The following is a 16,498-nucleotide window of genomic DNA, read 5'->3' on the forward strand; positions in this document are numbered from 1 at the left end:
CATCCCACAACTCAGGCCCCACCTATCTGAATGGTCGCATCTTCTTCCACCAACCATCCAGACACCTCCCCTCCACAGCACTCCTACTTGCACAAATCCCTTTCATACACAGAACCAGGTCAGGAGGATGAGCATTCTCTTGCATTGCTCTTAAAGTGTGGACCGACCTCCTTCTCCACATCACAGCCTGTTCCATTCTTCTTGAATTTTGCAAGAAGCTGAAGACCTGGTTTTTCAATTAACGATCATAGATAGGGCTAGGCACATGCACCTTCTCAGTTCCAGGATACTCTTGCGGGTGATAGTGTGCTTTACAAATACACGTAACAAAACATATTTGTGTCAAAACGGTGGTGAATGGACTTACCAGGCATCATGAAACTTCTTATAAGATCATTATGGCTGGGAAAAAATCAGTAATTTGCCAGGAAGGACTGACATGTAACAATCGATTCCCCACAAACTTTTCCTATATGCCAGCATGTCAGTAAATGTAGAAATACAGGAACTCTTAGACCTCTTGTGTGATCAGGGAGTAGCCAGCTACATTTCCAACCAAAAGTAACCTTCTATAGTTTCTAAGTTTTATAGCACCTTTCAAGACAGTGCTCATGTCCTATGTCTAACTAGGATGAGAGAATCTTTCTGTCTCACTTAGATTCGAGCATGTGATCTGCAGATTGCATGCTGATATCTGCAGAAGATGAAAGGACTCGCTAAGAGCTTCCTTCCCACCTCGGGTGTGTTAGTGGCGCCTTGACGAAGCCCTATAATGTAGTAATCTGATTAAAAAAAATTGACATCGGAGATCTAGTCCCAAAACAAAGAAAACCGAGTGAGAAGAGATGAAAAGAAAAAAAGAGGAGTAAAATCTAGGTCGAGAGAGCTTTCAAAACAACAACTTGGTTTCTGTTTTCTATTTTTAGACTATTGCATATATCTTACTGCGTATTTTCGTTTTACAGTTTACCATTTATGAAACTCACCAGACATCGGTGTTTAAAGCAATCACTCAAAAATGGCCTCTGCCCAGTAGAGGTAATGTACAAACGCCGAAGTTAGTCGAAGTGGGGCATCATAATATTTTCCTAGGATCCGGTAGGAGGTAAATCATTTACTCCCCCTCTTTCCTGTGTAACACAACACATACCCTCTCTAGAGTACAAAACACTGCGTTGCCATGGTAAAGCAAAGCCTACTCAACATGCACTGTGCAGCAGCGATCCTCCTTCCGCTGTTTCTACGACAACGTCGCAGTTTCTCAATGTTTGTTTGAAACATCGAGCACCTTCCAGCAACAATGACCTCTGAACGCCCCTGAATCTCTGTCACAACACTGTCTTGCCGGGGTTCCGGTTTTCAATTATTCTTCATCCCACGCGAGGTTATTGGGTCACGAGTTAGGAGGATGTGCTCACCACCACACGATGACCTACTGAGCCCTCAGTTGGCCTACAATTCAAAGACAGCAGGCATCCACAAAATACGTCACTGTAGAAACAAGCATTGGCAAATCCAACACGTTTCGCCCCTGAGAAATCTATTGGTTTTGTTAAGGTTTTTTTAGACCTGTGACACAGCAGCGCGAGCTGCTGTACAGCATGTCTTAAAGTAAAGAAAAAAAGGCGCTATGGCACGGTCAACGCTGGGCGAGTCATAGCACTTTTTAAAACTTTAAGACATACTGCACAGCAGCTCGAGGTGTTCTGTAACAGTCGAACAAATAATTGACAAAACCAATACATTTTTGTTTACAAGATGCCAGCCATGAACTCGAGCAGTCCATCTGCTTGTTTGGGCCAAATGACATGCTGCCCCCTTAGAGAAATGATCCTGAAAGGCTTGCTGCCAATTAATGCAAGATGGGGTATGATGCCCTTAGGAGCATTCTAGGAGGGTGTGTGTGTGTGTAGGAAGAGGTGAGAGAACTTATTTATAAGCCCCTTGCGCCCTGGAAAAAAAGTGATGCACTGGCGGATCAGGGGCCTTGTAAATAAGCACCAGTTTTTAAAATTAAAATATGGAGAAATGCTAGTATGTTTGCAGTGAAATGCCCACCTATCACCTTCAGGGGTGGGCAGGTGCTCACGCTGAAGCCTGCACTCTAAGGCTCAGAAGTGCACGAGAGGGCTGTTATCAGGGGCGGCTCCTTCATAAGGGTAAACGAGCATCGCCCTTCATCAGCAGCGGCACCTGCAAACCTTTTCCCATAAAGTGTGTTTAGAGCGATGTTGGACTTAGCCAATGGTAAGTTCAGGTAAGTAAGAGATGGGATCTAAGCCTCTTTTAAGGTTTTTTTTTTATTGACAAAAGATTTTGTAAGCACAGCATGGAGGTGCACATTTGCAGGCGAAACCTAAACACAAATGACGTTGCTCATGCTCAAAGCTGTGTCACTTCCTTTTAACGATTCTCGTATTGCTGTGTTGTGACTGCCTGCCTGCAGACTTTAAAAAAGACCCCATTGGTCCTGTATGTTTTTCTCCCCATCTTCCCAAAATACAGTAACAACCGCCTCACCCTCATCATTGCAAACTAGCTTACTTGTCATCACGCTCCTGCTGACATTCAACAATCCACCGGAACTACATACAACTGCTCATCACAGCAGTCACACTTCTTACTGGACATCTGTTGCTTGCAGCTGCCAACAAGGTGCTAGAAATTCAGCTCCTCTTGCTGGCCACTGTGTGATTTTGACTTCTCACCAGGTGACCATGTGAAGCGAGCCAAAATCGTGTGACACATCGTATGAGTGGACAGGTCTGCTTCCGACAGAACAATACAAAACACTGGCCTCTAGTGTTTTTAGTATAGAGGAAAATACATTAATCTGATCAATGGCTTAATTGCACTGTGTACCAGGAAACCTGTGATGAAATCTTGGCTTTCCTGTTTGACCAAATTGTGTTATCTTAGTCAAATCACTTTACTTCACTTTGTCTAATTTACTGATCATAACGTTTGAGGGCACTATCGAATAATTCAGATCAGGATTGTACACACACAAAAACATTCTTGTATATGCTGTAATAGCCAGTAATATTGCTCCATCTATCACAATAATATTGTCTATGATGTAAAGGCCTTTAACATTTGGTTCACCTGGTTCACTCATGTGATCCTTGTGAGGAGGGACGATACATAAATGTTTCTAAGTTCATCTTTAGAAACTTTCACTTTAAATAAATATCAGTGCATTGATGTAAGATAATGTTTTAAACTGAATCATTCCCATATGTTAAACACTGACATTTTATCATGTTGTTGCATTATTTGTTCTATAATTTACACACGTTGAAGGCACAGCTGGTGTTTTGGCTCTCATGTATGAGTCAGACCAATAGTGTGGCTTTGGCTCATCTGAAGAGCCATATGAAGGGAGTGTCAAGGTGGGCCAATCTTCCTTTGGGCCTGGCTCCTCCCTGCCCCCCACAAACACCACCAATGGACCATTGTGCAGCCAGATTTTGCCACAGTGTTTGCCCCTTGTTCATCCGCTGACTATGCCATTTCTATTCCTTGCCTCTCTGCTGAGACTACTCTCCAGGTAAGCAATATTTTCTGGTATGGCAGACCAGCTTCTCTGATTTTCAGATTCTTCCATCTTGGTCTTCTCCTCCGTATTTCTCAAGTTCTTTAGAAAGTACTCTTTTCATCAGGTGATATGGACCATCTGGTCTCCACTTCATCCTGCTCTGTAATTCTCTTTGTCTGGGCATCCTGGTGCCCAGTTCTGAGATCCAGGTTGAGTCTCCATTACCACATTCTTATGCAGCATTCAGGCCTTCTTGGTGCTGTTAGACTGCAGACCACTCACGTTCAGACAAGAGGTGTGAGATTGTCACCCACATCTTCCCCCCTGCTTTGTTTCTGCACATGCAATTATTGTACATGCAGCCTAGTGTCACAACTCATCACAATGACTCTCCCTTTCAGGCTTATATGCTTTCTCAGAGCCACCATTATGGATATAATCAAGCAGCGCAGACCTTTACATATCGTTCCTAGGGTGCATTTGTGACCTAACTCTGAACCCTTGAGATGGTTCCACTGCTGTCACTGGCAATGAGTTGTTTGAGACCCAATTTAAGGTGCCACAGACAGGCACGTTTTTTTCTGCCTCAGTCATGGAGGTTGAGGTGTTTACCACTGATGACCCAGGGCCATTCATATTTGACTCTGCAGACTGCATCAAGTATAACCAATTTCATGCTTCACTCTTGGGTTGCAAAGTCAAGCAGTCAGAGATTTCTTAGTGAGGTGGTGTGAGGATGCTTGAGCTCATCACTCAACAATCAACCAACAGACACAATAACATTGATGTCCAGCCTAATGCCTATCTTTGTAAACATTAAAGTGCTTTAATCATACAGTTGTAGTAAATACTTACCACTTCTATGAGCAAAAGTAAGTGATCCTGGGCGCTATTCAGTGTAAGCACTACACCCATCCCACTCTCTTTGTGCCCTTCCCAACCCCCAGATTTTCTCCCGGGCTTGGGATTCATTGTGTAGAGTAATCAAGAGTAGTATGACTCACACTCAAGCACAATGATTTGGCAAAGACAGTTAAAATGCGCTCAGTCTTTGAGATATCTTACGTGTCCTCTGGATATGCAGTTTCTCAGAGACCTTTCAGATGCTGCTGTATATAACAGTGCTCCTCCCACGTGCTCCAGAAGAGCTGCTGAGAACTATCAAGTCCTCTGGTGTTCAGTGGAGTTGGGCATGGGCCACACTCTGCAGTATGCCTGCCCAGTCTCCACTGCAGAGGCTGCAGTGTCCGGTTACATGTAGCGAGGTTGCAGATCTTTAGAGCTTTAGTGATGTGGCTCCACAGGAGTGGGTACAGCACATGGGTTGGGCAGTTAGCAGTCTTAAATATTGCAGTCTAGAGTGGATCAAAGGTAGGTGCAGCCCAGCGTGGGCCAATGCCAAGCACACAGTGGAGCACCAGTTCATGCCAGACCTAAAAATACATTAAAATAAGGTGGACAAGAAAAGGTAATGGCATTGAGGAATGTGGTGGAATATGTTTTCATGACTTATTATGCTTGTACTCTACAACAGGATAAGTCAAGTAAGAATGGGTGGGCAAATATCATTGGTGTCCTACAGAAGTGTATACCATAAGGTAGTCATGCAATGCAGCCCTAACTGGACCTATGGTTCTCGGGAAGTTGCAAGCCCTTCCTGGGTCTTTCTTAATCAGGCAGATATAGCCCGACTATGTCTTCAGCAATCACATAGTTGCCCCCCTCACACCCGGACATCCAGCCCTTTATCAATTCTGCAATTCTGCAGTTGCAGTGTTACGCTTGACCCCTTGCTTGTTCTCTGGCACTGTATACAACACAAAACCAGATCACAGTACTTTAGCAAATCCCCCCCCCCACCAAAACTATGGTTTTTGCGCTGGCTCACGCAAGACATACTACTCTGGCGTACATTAATAGGGGGTTGGCTCAAAGAGGTCTTGACACTGTGAAAGCTTTTTTTGTGTAAAAGTGAATTCATACACTGCTGTTTGTACCTCTTTGCAATGCATTCTGTTACGCAAGGGCAAGCTTAAACTCTTAGTAAATACGAGCAATGTTGTCATATTCAGGAGGTTTCATAAGACGTCACACCCATCTTCAAACCAATATATGTGTACTGACTCAGTTATTACCTGGCATAGAACTGTTATGTGGCTTACAATTCCCACATACTTTAAAGCAGTCAGTGGGCCAGCACAGCTGTGCAGCCTTCCTCAGCTGATCTGCTGAGTTTACTAAGGCCAGTTTAATGAGAATGTTTGATTTGGTGCCTATCTGACTTTGAATTCAAGGAACCTTTTTAGATTACCATTGTTCTGACATTGGCATTTCTGAAGGTTTGGGAGATGCAGAACACAGTTTAACATTTCATCTTTCGTACCTCAAAGAAGAATACCTCCTCAGAACTATTGTCTTCTGGTGACAGAAATAACCTGCTTCCTTAGAGAGTTATGTGGAAGCAGAGCATCATTCCATGCCACAAAAAAAGCTTATCTGTCTGAGATTGCCTTAGGCAGCCTATAGCTCTGCAAGACCTTTTGTAATATGTATTGGTCTACACAATGCAGTGTTGTTCCCTCCTCAATGCATTCCTACCAGTGTGTCTCACTTAGAAGAGATACAAGGTACAAATCCTAGCAGTGCTTTCGAGATACCTCACCCTGGGATTCCCAGTGTCTAGCAGCCCCAGAAGGATAAAAGGCTGAGTCAGCGCTGTGTGCATTAGGACATGTGACAATCGAGTTTTATACAGGACACTATAGCAGGTGGGAGAAATTGGTGATCAATTATACATTCTCCAGGCCCTCTACTTTGCACTGCTATTGCCATCCTTTAGTGGTTTTCTCACAAAATTCTGACACATGTAGATGGGGAGGCTGCATACCTTAAAGCAAGGGCCGAATGTATGGTATTACTGGCCGAATATTGCAGCTTGGAGGTGAACAGCAGCTGCAAGCGGAGGAAGGTTAGGAAGAAGAATCAGACTGCTAGTTTGTATGTACATTAATGGAGCTTCTGATCTTCTCTAATATCACTGTTTGCTTCCTACTCAATCTTTGTACTTTGTGCAAGAAGGAGTCCCACTCCCAATAGCTAATCATAAAATGGCTACTGGATTACTAGTCTCACAAAAGATTTACTGCACACAGTAGCTACTCTTTAAAATGACTGAACATGCCGTTCTGAGCTTTAGTGGACCGCCCTCTTGTGACCGATCCTCTTTTCTGCGTAAAGGCGGCCCTCATTTTTGCATTAGCTAACTTATGAGGTGCTGTTTCATGGCATCTCTTATGAATTCAAGCAAGTTTTTGTGAGTTTATGTTTTGTATACTGACTAAGCCTCTAAGCTGTGAATTGGTGATTTACAGCTCGCACAAATGAACCACTGCACCGAATAACAGCTACTCATAGAAGCAAAAACACATATGCTCTTATTTTTAGGCCTGGACTAGAGACTGCTTTCGTTGTATCACCAGCATCATATAATAAATCATAAATAAAAAAATACACAAATACACACCAAAGTTTTGAGCCAGCGCTCCATTCACCGATCACTTCAACAATCATTATTATTTTGTTCTACCCAACACAACATACTGCACAGGGCAGTAAGTCAGCCCACTTCAGCCATTGGCATTCTTGCAGTGTGAGTGACAGCTTTTCTTGCAGATCACATGAACACATCCATCTAAAAAAGTGTGCACTTACACACCAAGCCGAGAGGGGCAGTACTTTGCAAAAGTTTTTTTTTCTTTCCAGTCTTTATCCTTTTCTAGTCTTCTGTGTGTGTGCTTACTATGGCCCACATTAGAATGTTACTAGATTGGGGTACAGTAAATTCATGAATACCATAGGGTTAGAATCTCTGACTCTGGCTGGTATCCCTGCACCTATATATGAGTATTGCAAGTTATTTCCCCAAAATGAGCAATAAGTCGAGTACCTGGAAATACCGGGGCCAAATCCGTTCACTTTTCCCCTTTCTGTGGGAAATAATTGGCCCAGATCCTCACACATTTATCCTCTATGTAGGGGGCAGAGCAGATGAGAGGAGAGCGTTCACTCCTCCGCTAATGCAGGCTTTAGAATGTGGGCAGGGTTTGGGAGCAGGAGGTTCCCTCAGCCCCTCCAACTCCACTCAGAAGTGTGGACTTGGTGGTGCCAGGTCCGGAACCGAGTCAGATTGGGAACAAAATTAGCCCTGGACACCAAAAGAAAAAGTGGCACAGATTTGTGACTATTGAGTTTCATGAAATGATGCTTAGTATCAGGAGTCATTTTTAGAGAACTCTCTGATACATTGAACTTTCTTGTAACTGGTGGGGTCAGTAGCACTGGCCAAGACAAGACTATACATTTCTCTACATTGGGTGCCTGAATTTGTTAGTCACTTCTTGGTCCGGTAGCCTCCACTCCCCCCCCCACCAAAAACAAGATCTTTGAATGTCCTGTATAATATCAGAACATGAGTCAGAGAACCAAATGCATCCTTCGTGTCTGGAGGCTTCTGTTCACCCTCAACCAACCAGGGGTCTTTCTCATTATGCTGTCACTCAGGAGCCTCTCTGAAAGCAATGTTTTTGGGGATTGCATACAGCATTGTACTTGATGTTGATTGTATTGTGAGTAGCGACTTGTTTTGAATCTGGAATAGCTGCATGAATTCATTCCAATGCCTTTCATTCTGTCTGTCTCTATACCCCCTTCTTACTTTGTTTGTACACCTTTCTCATTCTTGCTATCACTATTTTGCCCCTTTGTCTTGTTCTTCTTTTTTCTCATATTCTTCAACTTTTTCTCTCCTCGGTGTCTCTCATTCTACCTACGACCTTCACTTAATCTCTCTTTTTTCCTAGCTGGATAGACATCCCCCTCTCTCTCCCACTCCTGCCTCCCCAGTGGGCACGTTCTTCATTTATTTTTATAGGTCTTATGCCCTTATTCCTCCTGTCATTTTATATCTCTCCTTGAAGTTTTATTTCATTTCTCTGTCTCGCAAACCTTCCTTTTTCTCCTGTCTTGCTCTCTCCTGTCAGCCTCATTCACATCCCTCTGCCTCTTAAATTCATTTGTGCTATACCTAATGTTGTATGTCCATATGTACCCTTTATTGCTTTGCTGTAGACAGTAATGAAAAGTCCTCCTGTGTTTGGAGGCAGTGTTGAAACCCAAAGAGAACCCACAAGTGGAATTTCCTTTACCATTCTGTCCCTTTGAAGAATAAAATTCCACTAGTGGATTTTAATCTACATTTAGCACTGCCTCCTGGAATGTCAACAACCTCTAAAATAAGCCCTAGACTGAGGTAGAGAATTAGGATAGTGAATGTGAGGTAGTAGTCAACCTTCCTTTTTACTCATAGACCAGGAAATGTTTGACAGCCTCTTCTATCTTCCTCTACTCTCCATCATTTCCTTTGTCATTCACTTTCTTTGCAGTTTTATATAGCGCAAACCCTACCCAAATGTATTGGAGTGCTTTACACGGACACATTCATTTTTTTATGCACAGGTAGATTAAGTGATTTGCCGAGAATCATAGGATTCTGAGCCAACACTGAGACTCATAACCTGGTTCTCAAGTTCCAAAGTCGAATCAGCAGCTCTGTCCATTACACCCCATCCTCTACCACTTTCCTGTCTCCCTGTTCTCCACTTTCGCTTTCCAGCTTTATCTCTATTCTTTAACAAATTTCTGACCCTCCTCTCTTATGTCTTTCATCACTTCTTGTCCCTTTTCTCTTCCCCTTCACTCGCTCCATATGTCTGCATCTCTAGCATTCTTATACTCTCTCCTCCAGCTTTCCTTTCTTCCTCACTTGATTATCTTTCCCCTTTTAATATTTTTGTCATTCTTCTCCACTCTGCTGTCTCACTTCTCCTTTTGTGTCTCTCCACGTTGCTCTTATCGCTCAATCCACTTGGTTACTGGCCTGCCATGTCTATTCTCCCTTCCCTTTTCCATTTTGTCTCAGAATGAACGTTTCTCATAATAATTGCTTTGTGTTGTCAAAAACATTTTTCTTTTTGCTCATTTTGGTTGTCTGAGCTATTTTTTATTTGTATTCAGTGGTGAACAGGAGCCCCCTCACAGTTTTTAAATGACAAGGTGGCAGCGGGCTCCCGGGGCTCGTCTGTTTGCTGCTGGAGACAAAAGTAGAGCCTTTTAAATGGCCACCATTTGTAATCTGTCACCCTGACCCCAGGTAAGATTAGTGATAGCTGTACACTGTCCTGAGAGACTCGGGGTGGGAGCAGCCCCGCCACATGCTGTGTCTGCTCGGTTTGGCACATTTTCCTAGTGCACAAGACAGTGAGTAAGCCATTCTCTGTATTTGGTTATAATCTGCACCATTCTTTAAAGTCAAGCGTCAGCGGCCAAGCCGGCCCAGGCAAACTTGATTTTATCTACATATTAAACTGGCCCACCAGCTGGCAAGACCGCCCGCCCTGCCACTCCCACACTGGATTGGAATTATTAGGTCTGGCATCTGCGACCTATTATCTTCTTCTCTGAGTCACAGAGGGTGTTTAACAGCCTCGAGCATTATGACCCCTGGGCATGCTGCTCCAGGCCACTCATAACAGGGGGGCAATGTCTTTTTGTTATGGCATTTGTAAAGCAATAGTAAATTTTTGCTCAATTGAGAATCATATTTTCCAGTCATATGCAATAAAAATAAAAGTAATTTCTATACCTGTTCTAAGTGCGCCTGCAAGCTAGGAAGCATCGATACTCTTCTATTAAAAATACGTGCGATTTAATATTTTTACTCAAATTACTTTATTTATTGCAAACAGATAGCAACCACGTTTAAGCGGTAGTATGCTTTTTCAGATTTGTAAAATGTAGCCATCTCATATTACCAAGATCAGACGTACAGCTTTGCCAATATTTGATTATTGTTGAGGAGGAGATCTGCTACAAACTCGTCCCCCGTATTCTCGCCATTGAATGCGCACTTCTAATGGGAGATGGATTGCGACATTAACCAGGAAGCGATCATGCTGGGCTGCCAGTGTAGTAAAGCAAGAGAAAGGCTATGTGAGTCAGACTCATTTTAAAGGTACTTTTATTCCGCCACTGGGAGTAGTGCTCTGAAGAAAAGAAATATACACAGACTGCAGGGGCCAAATGAAAAAAAACACTGCGCCTTGTCATTTGTTTCCAATTTGTTCCAATAGCTGTGGAATAAAACGTTCAACATGATTGAGCATGCTGGCAGTGACCTTTAAAAGATGTCTCTGTTGAGATGTAAAACAAAAATTACATGTTAAGGAAATAATACAGGGGGTTATCTCCTCAGCAGAATACCTCAAGACTACAGCTACTGCTCTGCCTTTCAGGCGTTCACCCATTTCTATTGACAGAAGAGTACATCTTCCCCATGAAAATAAATTCATAATGTTCGTCAACTTAAAGTGGACATCAAGTAAATAGACAGCTATCCTGTTTCTTACCCTGTGCTCTATCATCAGCAGCCGTCCTAAGGATAGATCCCATCATACCCTCTTTGTTTGATTGTGCCTGTGTGGGGTTTGAGACCTGTTTTTACATTATTCATCCCTTGAAGGCACTTTTAATGTTCTGACAAGGGTTTGTGGCACCCTGTGAGGTTTCCACCAGGTAAAAGGGGACAAGGGAGATCATGCACGTGTTTTACGTTAACCTTATGAGGGATACATCCTGCGCTCAGGATCTTTATCATAGGCATAGAAGGCATGGGCCATGTGTCGCATTGACAAGTTCTGCGTGCCCTGCAGAGATTTGCATTCTGGACTTGTAGGTCAATAATTGGGATAGAAAAGTTGATGCAAGAGTCCCCTACTAACTACCTTTTTGTAATGCCTACAGCACCTCTACCTTTTGATGCTTACGTACCTCGTATTTTACAATACCCTGATGGGATGCAGTTTGTGCTTTATAGCAAAGTCACATGGTTTACTGAACGGATGAGATAATATATATATTTCACACTTCAAAACCATCAATGTCTTGGCTCCCAGTTTGAGTTTCTCCACATTTTTCTTCCTACTAAAAGATGATCCTCAGTGTTGAATTGAAATTCAAATGCGTTAATTTTGAAAAATCTATACAAATGATACATTTCGTGAGTGCCTAATAGATGTAACGTCGGCTGGAATAAAACGAATGGAAGTTTCTTCCTGTGAGCCTTTTTTTGCAGAACCTTTAATCCTAATTCTAATAGAAAAATATATTTTTTTCAGAGGCTAGTTCAATAACAGTTTATAATCAGTGAGGCTACTAAGTGGGATTATTCGCCTTCTGCTGATTCACTATACCTGTACGAGTCACAGGTCCAAATCACAACTTCACTTTCTCAGCATTTCAGTTTTTTAAGAAGAATACAGTCAGTAAGAGTGAGCTAATTCATGTTTACATCAATTGACCAAATTGTTGTTTGTTGTAAGGCACACCATTCAGTTGCAATCATGGTAATACTTCAGGTTTCTAGCTACTAGAAGCCAGATACATGTATAGACTAGCTACAAAATATGGTAGAAAATTGGGCACTAATGTTTTGTGACCACTTTTTAATTCAGTGATGCACCTATATACTAAGTTTCATCACAAAATGTTCAATCACGGGGTTGGCAGAATGACCTACCTAATGAATATTAATTAGGCAAGTCACTATTTGCGACCCCTTTGATCCTCTGCAAACACACAGATGGTGGACCACATCCAAGTTAATTTTAAACTTCCGTGCACTCATTCAATAAGTTCCAAAAATGAATCTTCAGTAGGTTCCATAAAATTTTGCTGTATTTTCTTCCATCATTTAATAAAAATATCCAACAGCCAATCAATATGTTTCATTCCTTTTCTCGATGCAACTTCTTTAGGGCTGTGAATAATGTAAACATATACAAGAATTATATTTTATTTAAAATAAAAGACAAATATAAACACACAACATTGTATTTACAAATAAAATGAGGTGTATTGAGAATAAGGGGGAACTGTCAGAATATTGCACGCTGAAAATGGAACGCTATCAACCATAATGCATTTACTCAATATTATGTATTATCAAAGCAGTGAGGGCCACTGTATCATATTGGTGTACATTAAGTGAACTTATCCGATTGGGGTTGTTTTAAAGAAATTGAAAATAATCACAGTTACAGATGAAATGTTGTAAGCAATCCATTACTCACAAATATCTCAATAATATCCTCTATTTATTTCAAATGCAACTGCAGTTGTGGGCTCAAACCAAGTATACAATCTCATTGTGAACTACAAATAGGATGGCTCTGTCTCTTACTCGAAAATTAAATTTTGGAACTCCATGCCCCTTGAAATCAAATCCCTAGGATGCCATTCTCATTTCAAAAGAGCCATAAAAATGTCTCTTCGCTCTTCAATTAGGATAGGGCCACACCTTTGGACATCTGCTACTATATTCACTTCTTTAAAGGGCAAGATCCCCTAGGGCAGGGATACTCAAAGTACGGCCCGCGGGCCTTATGCGGCCCCTCTGACCTTTACATGCGGCCCCTGGGGCAACAGGAGCACTGAGCAGCTGTTTGCTCGACTCAGCACTAACAAAAATATTAAATACACACACAATCTTTTATTTCAAACTTATCTGGTGTTAAAGAAAGGAAGTAACTATGGACTCCTGCACTTAATTTTAGACACACCTTCATTTTTAAAGACATCTTGCAGCATAAGTGTAAAACTAAGACAGTCTCTTCAAAATTAAAAAGGTGTATTTAGTTAACATGCAGAACCTTTTCGCCTTAGTACAATTTGTTTTATCAGCGCATTGAGATGTATTCATTTATAAGTGATAGTTTTCAAACATAAATTTTGAAACATAAATTGGAAAACATTAATTATTCCCCTTACACTGAGAACACCACCGATAATAAATTAAAAGAGGCAAGTCACTTGGTATGTGCACTTTACGGGTGGCCTGGGTTCCTATCATACATAAACAACATTAGAGTTTATTAAATCAAACGCAGAATCAGGTTTTGTGCAGCACACACCATGAATCATGTATTTCGAGGTCATCTTAAATGTGATAATGCAGAAAAAGAAGGGAAAGTGACACTAAACAATTGCCTAGGATCACACAATTTGGAAAAGTGCGTAAGCCGGGATTAATTCCCGGTTTTCTGGTTGCCCATTGTTTATTTCAGCAACTAAATGTATATTCTTTGCTTCCCCTACACCTACCTTGCCACCAATCCCCCTAGTCACCCCACCCGACCGCCACTGCCCTGGCATCAATGCGGCCCCAGGCACGTCACAGACCAAACTTTTTGGCCCCTGGGAAAATTTTTGCGAGTACCCATGCCCTAGGGTATTCAAGTACTTTTTAAACTTATTTCGTTCATTTATTAAAGTATTTTGTTATTTGGAAATGCTTTCATAGATCATAAAATGGGTTTATAACATGTTAAGAGAACATTTTAGGTGCTAAACTCGGTTATTTTGCAAATCGCAGCGTTTTTGCATATGTTGGCACATATCTGAAATGCGTAGACATGACTCTTGTTTCCTGGCCTCTGCAGTTGTAGAAATGGCACTTGTAACAGTCAATGACTTCCTGCGAAGATACTGTCACATAAAGCAGTAGAGGTTAATCTCAAATTAGGAGAACTCTTTCCCCCCTTGGTACACAGCACACAGAAGCAATACTTAAAGAAAACAGAAGGCAAGACAACCGAGTGACACAATAATGCCCAGGCCGAACTGTTCCTTTTCACCCCTGAATTATTTAGGCGAATTTTATTGATGGGCCAGCAATTGAGCTACAGAAAAGTCCATGGCTCTCATTGTGTTCTGGCTGTTAAATATGTCGTGCAGAGAGCACAGCAAGACCACTTGATGGGAGTGTTTTATGCATGAGCCTGAATAATATTCTACAACTGAGTTCTTCCTGGAATACTTACTTTACACCCCCAGCACTGAAATAACCAAGTGCAATTTCCGTAGTGTAATGCTTCCTTTTCACCTGTCCTAACCTCCGATTCTAGAAATACATGGTTTGCCAGCCACAGAGCCCAGATGAAAAGTTATTTGTCTCATTTATGAAAAGGTACCCCTCGCTGAAAGGGAAGAACTACTGCTAAACCTGTTCCAGGAACAAAATTGAAAGGGCAATATTTCAGAGCAAAACAAATACATGTGAAATAGAAAACACAAATTATTTTAGATTACATTTGCAAAAGAATGAGAAGTATTTAGAAAATAGTTAAACGAACTAAAAGACATGCAGAAAAATAAATAACCCAAATGTTCTTTGATTTTCTTAGGAGAGATCCAAAATGATCTGTATTAAGGACATGAAACGGAGACTGTGCTGTGAATGAGAAACCGGAACCAAATATGAAAATGAAGGCATTAGATTTCACACAGCTACATATCACTCCATCATCATGTTATCTACAATTACTGTACGACAGAGCATCTGCCAAGCGGTCGTTTAAACAGGAGCAGTTAATGCTCCAGTCGGGCTATGCACGGACACGGACTCAGTGTCACTTGCAAGGGTCCATGTGAGGAACAGCCTAAAGCAGAGCTCCTAATGGGATTGAGGGATTAAAAAGATATAAATATTTACCCTTCAGTAAAGTCGTACTTCCTGTCCCTTCGCTGATATTGACTGTTTCCTTCCTACAATCACAAAATGTTCCAAAAAAGAAAGGTTCAGAAGAAGGTGATTAAATAATAACATATTTGCCCGTAGTTAGAAGACCTAGTGTCTCATAGTGGAAGATGGGGTTCCAGCTAAATTTTAAGAGAGTGTGAAAAACATTTAACTCGAAAATATTATTTTGTAATGTGGACAGGTTCAGATATAATTGAACCCGGTGTTCCTAGTATTTGAATATCATTTCATAGCTTTGGAGATTTATTTTTATTAAATTGACAGGGGTTATTATGTAATTAGGTGACTTTTGATTACAGTTATTCTAGCAACAATGTAAACAATTGTATCAGAATGCAGGCGACTATTAAATGAATGAGTGAATGTGTTTATAAAGAGCAATTCTATCATCCATAGGCATCTTGACTCTAAGCTGACACTGATAGTTTTTTTTACAAACATCAGCAGAATAAGTGGTTTTTCAATAGGTTCAATGTCCCATTTATCTGCACATGGATCTTACAAAACCAGGAACTGTCATCAAAAGACGACTCAGAGTCTGTAAACGCTCTGAGATATATCTGAGCAGTAATGTCGGCAGTAAAGAGGGCACCACCCCATAAAATGTTTTGTGCCAAAAACATAAGACATTACACGGAATTTGCTTGACTTGATGCCAATGCAACTTCCGTTGGGTCTTCGAACTCAGACAAACGTCCTGAAGTTGTTTACAAGCTACACAGCTTTACTTTGAACCTGTCTTAGTATTTGGATGGAAGGTATAGCAAGGCCAAGATAGCAGGTGTTAGCGTAATCTACCCTAGAGATGATGATAGAGTTGGCAACAGCAGCCCTGTTGAATGCAAGAAATGAGGGCATTTAATCCAAGAGAACATGCTAAAACACTTGTCAATCCAGAAACCAAGGCTTTTGACCTTCTCAGCAGGGTATGATGTAACTCACATTCAAGTTGGCTGGACAGTTGTGGACCAGGGAGAATTAACAACCACACATAATACTTCCATTCTAGGAAGACTAGGGTTTGAGAAATTATTGTTTATGCAGTATAAAACTACAGGAAGACACTGCTTCATAATGCCTTGAGTTTCTGAGTTCTGAGTTTATCCAGCCCTAAAATGACCTGGGTCATCTTCTTAGGAGATTACTCTTGATTACTCTAAAACCAAAGGCTTTGACAAGATATGGGAAAGGGATGAATCCTGAGTGGCACCACATTCAATCTAGGGGTGGGCGGAATTTGATTCTGCGGAATTCCGCAGAATTGCTTTAAAATTCAGTGAGATTCTGTGGAATTCCGCAACATGTCG

The 16,498-nt window shown here is 41.5% G+C and overlaps 1 protein-coding gene across 1 annotated transcript in view; it reads left to right on the forward strand.

Moving 5' to 3' along the window:
• Window positions 1-16,498, forward strand: part of CAMK1G (calcium/calmodulin dependent protein kinase IG) — a 192,726-nt gene that overhangs the window by 85,316 nt on the left and 90,912 nt on the right. The window lies entirely within an intron of this gene.

The sequence above is a fragment of the Pleurodeles waltl genome, chromosome 6, assembly GCF_031143425.1.
Source record: "Pleurodeles waltl isolate 20211129_DDA chromosome 6, aPleWal1.hap1.20221129, whole genome shotgun sequence".
Taxonomy (NCBI): domain Eukaryota; kingdom Metazoa; phylum Chordata; class Amphibia; order Caudata; family Salamandridae; genus Pleurodeles; species Pleurodeles waltl.